This window comes from Haliotis rubra, unplaced genomic scaffold (genome assembly GCF_003918875.1).
Source record: "Haliotis rubra isolate DU_JTF1 unplaced genomic scaffold, ASM391887v1 Scf1181, whole genome shotgun sequence".
NCBI lineage: Eukaryota > Metazoa > Mollusca > Gastropoda > Lepetellida > Haliotidae > Haliotis > Haliotis rubra.
In genome coordinates, this window is record NW_025765094.1 from 103,743 (window position 1) to 112,515 (window position 8,773).

General features: G+C 38.0%; 1 long non-coding RNA gene across 1 annotated transcript; it reads right to left on the reverse strand.

The window, feature by feature from the left end:
• Positions 1 to 2,715: 2,715 nt before the first annotated feature.
• Positions 2,716 to 8,540, reverse strand: LOC124259736. The gene is made up of 2 exons (XR_006893904.1): positions 5,399 to 8,540; positions 2,716 to 5,295 (listed from the first exon to the last, which is right to left on the reverse strand). It is a non-coding gene; the product is annotated as an uncharacterized LOC124259736 (long non-coding RNA).
• Positions 8,541 to 8,773: the final 233 nt, after the last annotated feature.

The following is an 8,773-nucleotide window of genomic DNA, read 5'->3' on the forward strand; positions in this document are numbered from 1 at the left end:
GACTGACTTCTTTTAGATGTGGTTGGAAATGTCACAGAATGAGAACAGAAGGAAACCGCTCGCCTGAACAAATCTGGATTAATGGTATTCTGAACAGTGCGAACTCAGGACACATGTCTATTGGAGAAATATTTGGCGATGTACCTACTGTTGTGACCTGTCTTGCCGATGCCGATCAACCTTATGGATTTGATACTGGTATGGAGTCACACACAACCAACATGGAGCATGTTAGTCAATCATCTCTGCAACTGACAGATGAACAAAATCGTCGCCTAAGGGACCGTCACAAGTGGACAACTTTCACTCAAAGATAACGTTATTGCTTGTGTTAGAGAACTTGACGGTTTATTCAATTTTTAAATCCTGTCTCGAATTAGGGACAGAAAAAACACGTTTCATCGACTAATCTTTAGTGATTTATCATGTAAGTAAGATATATTTACAATATTTACACTTTGCAGAGCTACAAAGGAGTGTCCGTGGATGCTTGTGAAACTAATTATCCGTTTTATAGGACTAGTTAGTCTTTAAGAACCCCGAATATTACATCCATAATGCTTTATCATTATATTAGACTAATTGTTGTCTATTTTTCGCTGACCCGTGAAGGTCCGGGTTAGAATTGATCTTCAGTAACCCATGCTTGTCGTAAGAGGCTATTAACGGGATCGGATGGTCAGGCTCGCTGACTTGGTTGACACATGTCATCGTATCCCAATTGCGTAGATCGATGCTCATGCTGTTGATCACTGCATTGTCTGGTCCAGATTCAATTATTTCCAGACCGACGCCATATAGCTGGAGTATTGCTGAGTCAGCCTGAGTGCGGCGTAACACTAAACTCAGTCACTATTTTTCACTATTCATATTATTATTTCTTCATTGACAATAAAACACCATTGCTTACTAAACTATATAGCTGAAACCGTAAAATGAGTTCATGTTATAAGTTTCTGATTATATAGTAGACTGAATGAGAATAAATAAAATAATTACCGTGAACTATCTTCATAACGAACTGTGGGTTTTTTCTTGTCCGAGTACTTAATGTAATAGGTTAGTCAAAATTGCGTTTGAGGTCAATTTTGAGTTATATAACCGCAGTGTACTAAATATACTATGCTCAAAAAGTAAGGAATAGTTTGAATCATTCAAACATATCTCTTTGGTACTGGCAAATCGAATGCTATTATATCATATCTGCTTGGGAGTAGATCAGACCTAATGAAACCTTATGGCGGGTGTAATGAGATGGTGCTTGCACTAGGTGGTTAAAAGGTGTGGGTCAAAATCCAAATTTGCATTTTTCAGCCAAAGTCACTAATATGGGATAAAACCACCTGTTTGCCCGGCATGCATGACTCCTACCATGCATACTTCTCATGATTCGGTGTGAAGCCCATTTCTGGTGTCCCCCGCCGTGATGTTGCTGGAATATTGCTAAAAGCGGCGTAAAACCAAACTCAGTCAGTCAGTCAGTCTCATGATTCGACCAAGGGTAGCTTCCTACGTATTATACCATGCATGACTTGGTAAATTCTCGATTCTGATCGTGATTGACAAATGTCAGGGTGCAAAATATTGTTTTGTTCACAACATTACTGCGCATGAAAGTATAGTTACCATAACTACTCTTTCAAAATGTATTGGTTTTCAGCTTACTTTTCAAATTACCTAAACTGAACATCTTGAATGGACACGATTTTAAGATATCTTCAAATACTTCCGGTTCCAAAATGGCGGGTAACAACTCGTGCTAGGGGTGTTCTCCACAGCACGCCAAGCAGTTCGAGGAGTTGAGGACACTGAGAGCAGTGACGAATTTCAGGACATGGTGTCTCTAGTATGGAGAATGTTTCACCTCGTGAAGAAATTTTTCATCTCAAACAACATACACTTGGTCGCACATAGGGTGTTTGTGTGAAATATGATTCACGATGGCATGAATGTCAGGATATAACAGTCATGTTATATATTCAATATAAACAGATAGTGTACTTTTTGTTATGTTTCAAAATGCAAACAAGTATAATAATAAACTAATTAGCATTATAAGGCAAAATATAAAGACGTACATTGACATCTTTATTGTACAGTCCTAACATGTTTTACCACTGGCAGATGAAGACTAACTTCAACATGTTTTCATGTGTTATCATAATAATGAAGATGGAAATATTAATGAGTAACAAAGTTGTTTGTTGATCAATGTGTGCTTATACCACCAGTTGTGCTTGCAGGTGACGCAGCAGAGATCGCAAACAAGTCAAGAATTCTGGGCTATCATCCGGGTACTCACGGGAAAAAATAACAATAGCAACAATCAGTCCACTGAAATTGCTCTCAATCAGTGTTTCTTTACATCAACATATATTGAAATCTTATTTTTTGATTAAAAGATTATATTTTTGAACATGAATGAACTTGCCTACACTTGAAGTAGTAGGTGAATAAACTTTTAAGTGAGTGAGTGAGCGAGGATTGTTTTATGCGGCTTTAACCAATATTCCAGTAATATCAGTGCTGGGGACCCCACAAATGGGCTTCACATATAGTACCCATGTGGGGAATCAAACCTGTGTCTTCAGCATGACCAGCAAACACTTAACTACTAGGCTATCCAACCAACCCTTCAAGTCTGTGATACCTGACTGACAAATTAGACCCTACATGCTAAACTGCAGTTGATCATAAAAAAAGAGGAGACGTAACTTCATCAATCATTTTTTATTTTATTTTTTTTCATGCTACCATATTTTACAGACAATATAGACATTTGTAAATAAATACCTCTGATGTGAGAATGTTGTAATTACGGAGTGAAAGACACATTTGAGACAAGGAAATATTATATTCTTCTCACCAAGTATTCAAGGTTCAGTTACTACTTCTGTATCCTCATGCTCTGGTCCTCTCTAATGGTTTGTAGAAACACATCTTTTATAAAATGAACATGAATGGACCAATCACATACATTTTGAAAATGAATTCAAACTTGCAGCCTAAATAGTCCGCAATCATTCTCTGTGAAGGATGTACTTGGTAAGAAATATATATCATCAAAACATTTATGCAACTGAAGTATCAGAGCTACAAAAAATAGCTTTATCTAAAATAAATTGTTGGACCAGTGAACTCTGCAAAACTAAGGGATAACTGAATGTATCTGCAGGTCAGATGTCTGGTCCTTGTTTTGTATTGAACAGCTGACCTTTGGTCAATAATTGCATGTTAAAGTGGAAAGTCCTTGAAACTATCTGAAATCATAATCAAGATCACAAAATATGATGTTAACAAACTTGATCAGTTTGGCTTCTAGATGTTGGTCCTCTATCAGGTGCTTGCACTCGGTACAGAAAGTCAGTGTCATCTTTAATAATATATTTAATTTAAGAAGCATATCCACAACCTCTCGATGTATGAACCTGAACATGTCTGGAAATTGACACTGAATGTTTTTGCATGTAAATAATGGCTGTTCTGACAGAAACTTAAATCACCTTGGCTCCATTCTGAAGCTGAAAGTGTAAAATTAAATATCATTTCAAAAGCTAGGAGGCGAGGACCTGGATTACCTCTTACCACATGGGCCAGCAAGACAAGGTATGAAGCCTTCTTGTAAAAACCTGCACAACTTGTAAATGTCACCTGTAATTCACACATTCATTAGAGGTGTCTGTCAAAGAAAAAAGTTTCTAAAATCCACTACAAGAACTACAAAATGCACTATATCAACCATATCACTATATTGAAAGTTTCATACAGGGAATATACGTGAATGGCAACAGTTATCACATTGGATGTACTGATGGATGCACATCAACACATTGTATATATGTGGTCCACAGAACCAAGGTGGGGAGCAATGCTTTCTAGCCCAATGTCTGTCTATGCATGATTGCATAAGAATCCTTAAAGAACACATCTTATGAATCTCCACAGTTCAATTGAACAAAGAAAACGTCTTTCTAAAACATCCTAATGTTTCCAAGTTTCCTTATTCCTTGTTTTGTTCTTGTGAAAGTTGGTCCCATGAAAAACATCAGGCACAGATTAGATGTAACTTGCATAAGTAAAAGTCGTCATTAACATACAGTAACTGTGACACTGCCCTGGTTCTGCAGTAGAGAAAGAGTTGAAAGTGTTCCCTACACGGTGGGCAAGGCTAGTGTCCTCTATCCTAGGTAAAGCCCTATGTTACGACAGGTGCTGTCTCCTACCAGCTGGGCAGCACCACCAAATCTAAAAGCATTCTCCATGGATGTATTTCTGTACATACCATCACAAGTCACCTATTTCATTCAGACTCCCCTCTTTTCTTTGCTAAATTATTTAAAGAAGAACAAGTTGTAACTCTACCCATTACTAAGTTACTATCAAGCACTAGTCGTCCTGCATGAACAGTGTGATTACATGTAAAAGAAATTTGCGGGATAAAGACACAAGAGTACTATGATACGTGTCATCTCAACTGCCCTGCCGATACCCAATTTGTACTATAAAAATAACAGCCCATCTGCTCAGATTTCTTCAAGTCACAGCCAGAGAACAAATTGTTTCATACCTCAAGTCTAGTATAAGTTTAAACCATATTGCGCTGCCATCTTGAAAATGTCTTAGAAGACTGCTGTGCAACCAGTGTGAAGTCTACTTTCAAGTGTGGTACAGTGTCAATCAACAGTACCCTCACCTGCACAGGTTTACCTGACAGAGACCAGTCATGTACTATGGAGGTGGGAAGTTAGCAGATAATGGACAATGGTATCCAAAATAAATCTACTATATGTAAACTTGGTACCATCATCATGTAATACCTACATGTTTAATATACAATTTTTACAATGTCAAAGATGTTTAGGATTCCAAATGAGGAAGTGCTTTTCAACGCAAAATATTTGACACTGTATAATAAATGGGGTAGTTTCCTTTCCGTCACTTCATATAACATATTCAAAATACGAAATTTATTACCCAGACACACACTCACCTAATAATCTGTTTTTCAAAACATACCTGTTTAAGTATACCCATTAACTCGACCATAATCTGTAGTTCCTTATTTGACAGACTGAAGTGTGTGTGGTAATGTATCTCAGCTGTAGCTCATGATGTCCATCCATGCACAAGTGTGACTGCCAGACTAGCCTTCCCCTCCCACCCACCATCTATAACAGGTGACTGGGCCCATCCTGCAGACAGCTGTAGCTCATGATGTCCATCCATGCACAAGTGTGACTGCCAGACTAGCCTTCCCCTCCCACCCACCATCTATAACAGATGACTGGGCCCATCCTGCAGACAGCTGTAGCTCATGATGTCCATCCATGCACAAGTGTGACTGCCAGACTAGCCTTCCTCTCACACCCACCATCTATAACAGATGACTGGGCCCAACCTGCAGACAGCTGTAACAAACGTCTTTCACGTGTAGCTTGTGTAACAAGTGGACCAAGCAGTTTCAGCTGGGTATATACATGAGTCCTAGGTTACACTGCTTTAACAACAAATAACGGTTTTGACACCTGGGGTTGTGAGATGAATGCCTTCAAGTCCTTTTGATTAAGTTCCCACAATGGAAGCAACATTTACAACACACGACTTACACATGATCAAATATACATGTCTGTCTGGATTATCAGGGAGAAGCAACCTAAGACTGATAAAATGTTGGTGTGATAACTAACAAGGACTGTCTATTGTGAGAAGCAGAGGCAATATCACATCCTTTTTGGTGCTTGTAAAGGGGAAGATCAGAGTTCCACTTAGCATGAAATATGGTGGGCCTTTGGTTGTTTATTTCAGCATATCCAACAGCAATGGTTTTAGTGACCTCTGGTCACAGATGGACATGTGCTCACAGAATCTCCCAGGTCAGCATGTCTGGAAAATCTCAGTCACACAAACCAGTTTCCAATGCTTGTGTGACCACCAGCATCCAGAGTCCTAACCAACTTGTTTTTCTTTGGTGCTTGTGAGACTTGTTCACAGACCAGTATCTTCAATATCTCGAACAAAAACCATCCATATTTCTGACAACTTTGATCTTCCATCTTATAAGCAGGGACTGTGCTCGAGAGCCAGAATGAGAATCAGATTACAAGACCCACTATACTTTGTACTATAGTAACCCTCTAAAGTGAGAAACAACCGTGTTACCTAAATGTCCCGGGAAAGAAAACAGTTGACAGGCACAATGTAAGGAACTGTTCCAGAGAGAAGATGATAACTGAAGCAATCAGTCCTCAACTCAGCAAGTAGTCTCTACAGATAGCAGGCAGTCATAAGTGAGTTGAGCAGAATTTGTTTAAACACTTTGTAATAAAATCAAACAATTTTAATAAAAAAAAACAAGGAACTTTAGTTTAAAATGTTCAGTGCATTATAACACTATCCTCTTCCTAGAGAGCAAGGTGTCCACATGTTCCACCTGTAACTTGAGTCTCACCATTGCAGACACTCAGCCTATCAACTCAGACAAGCAGTGCCTTCATAACAGTCTTGAGTCTAACAACCTGAGACAATTGAAAATGACAATCAATCACTCTACAAAAGCTAGCATATTCACATATCTACTGCATTCAGTCATAAACAGATGGCACGATGTTACATGAATAATATTGTCAAAACTCCTCAAACAATAATCACAAAATAAAATTCACAAAACTAAGTATTACATCCATAATTATCATCTAATATCACACATAGGAGAATATGGTACATAATTTGCATTTTCAAAGTGCATGATAAATATATTCTTATTCACTCTCTCAAACAAAACAGGTTACATGGAATGTAGTAGCAAAATGATAATGACAGCTGTATCTAGCTGTTGATCACATGGGGAGGGAGTCAGTAGGTCGCTGAGTCAGCGGTTCCTATATTAACCAACTATTGATATAGGAGCCTGACTCACAGTTCCCACTGATCAGGTGGTGTACTCATATAAGGTTACGGAAATACCTCAATCAATGTCGCTCAAAACTCATTAGGAAATATGATATGTGTTTGTGTAAATACAACAGACTGGTTGCTGAATGAAATGACCCTCTGACCAGTGATACAACAAAATAATTTTCTCAATCACAATTTTTGTCTTATTTGAAAAAAATTAAGGCCACAAAAAGCCCATGATAAAAAAACTTGTACTTAATTCTCATTAACACTGATAGATTTGTTCTTTGCCATGCACAGAACAGTTTAGAAAGTCATACCATTTTGGTTATATTGCAATATTGAAGAACAAACAGCCTATTGTGACCTTTATATGAAATGACAGATCTGACCACTGCTGTGGGATACTGGGCAAAGCATGTAAAACACCTTCAAACACTACTGATGGTCCTCCCCTGGGTTGAAGAGATGTTTCTGCTGCCTCAGCACAAATGATGCACAGATAGGAGACAGGACTACCCTTCCAAAACATCTGCTACAGACACATTTACACATTCACATCCAGGTGTAAAGGTTCACGTTCAGGTATATATAACATACGTATACAACAATATTTAAAACAATAAAACAACTTCCTACAAATCAAAGTTAGTATCTGCCATGTTACAGGTGGCATGTTCCTATTTTCTACAGATATCGTCTCGGAAACAAGCAGAATTCCATCTCACTGCATCTAGTTCTCAATGTTTTATCTATAAAGCACATGAAAATAACAGTTGGTTAAATATGTTCAACCAGTAAAGAAGACTGCAGATTTCATTATTAGTGTTTCAGACAGAAGGGCAACATATTGAAGATAAGTTAAGAGTAACTGATTTTGAAGACTGATATTAGAAGCAGGACAGTTCCCCAACACAATCACCTGATCATGGCTGGGGCTGGGTTATTAATACTTCACAGACAACAGACAATAAGTCAGGGTGAAGAATATGCTTGACCTTGTTGACGTCTTTCAACGAATAAAATACTAAATAGCAAAGGGTAGTTTAACATGTGACAGTCTTCAAAATATGTTTGTGATTTTGAGAGTGTCCCTTGTTGTGTATACTCGGACATAACACTGACGAAGCTCTACACATGCGAGGGCCTCCTGTCTGTGGAGGCTGGGAGCTGCCAATTCTTCCATGTGGAGATGTATAATACATGTAAGTCATGGTGGAACCACACAGCTGTTGCTACTGAAGATCTCAGACAAGCCAAACAGTTTTTGAAGGGGTTGAGATATGCTTTTTCACTTTTCAACTGGATATGATCTTAGTATTGAGTATATCTTGATATGTGTCGGTGACATATTACAACACACTCTGATATTATTTCAATAGGCAGACCAATTTTATTTCTTGTTATACAGATAAGCTGGTCGTATGTTTACAAGAATAAGAAAAAAAAGAAAAGAATTCCCTCCCCCCACCCCTTAAAAAATATAATCCTAACGTTTTTATTGGCCCAAAAAGTAAACTTGCAAGAATTTTTAGATTGTTTTTTGCCCCATAAACACTTAATAAATTGCCCAAAGTAAAATACTTTTAGTATTTTAAATGAATATCACTTTGACTGGTGATTTAAAAAAATTAAAGTGTCTCGCCTGCCTTTAGGTTTTCTGAGGACAATATAAGTTGTATGCTTCTCTCGAGGGTATATATGGTCTGATACGCTCTTTGTAGCAGTGTCACCGAGCGGATGGCTCGGTGACACTGCTACAAAGAGGCGTACATCAGACCGTATTACCCTCGAGAAAAGCATACAACTTATATTTATCTTACCACCATCTTTAATGTACAAATATATTATGTTAAAGATCGCTACTGACTATATGACA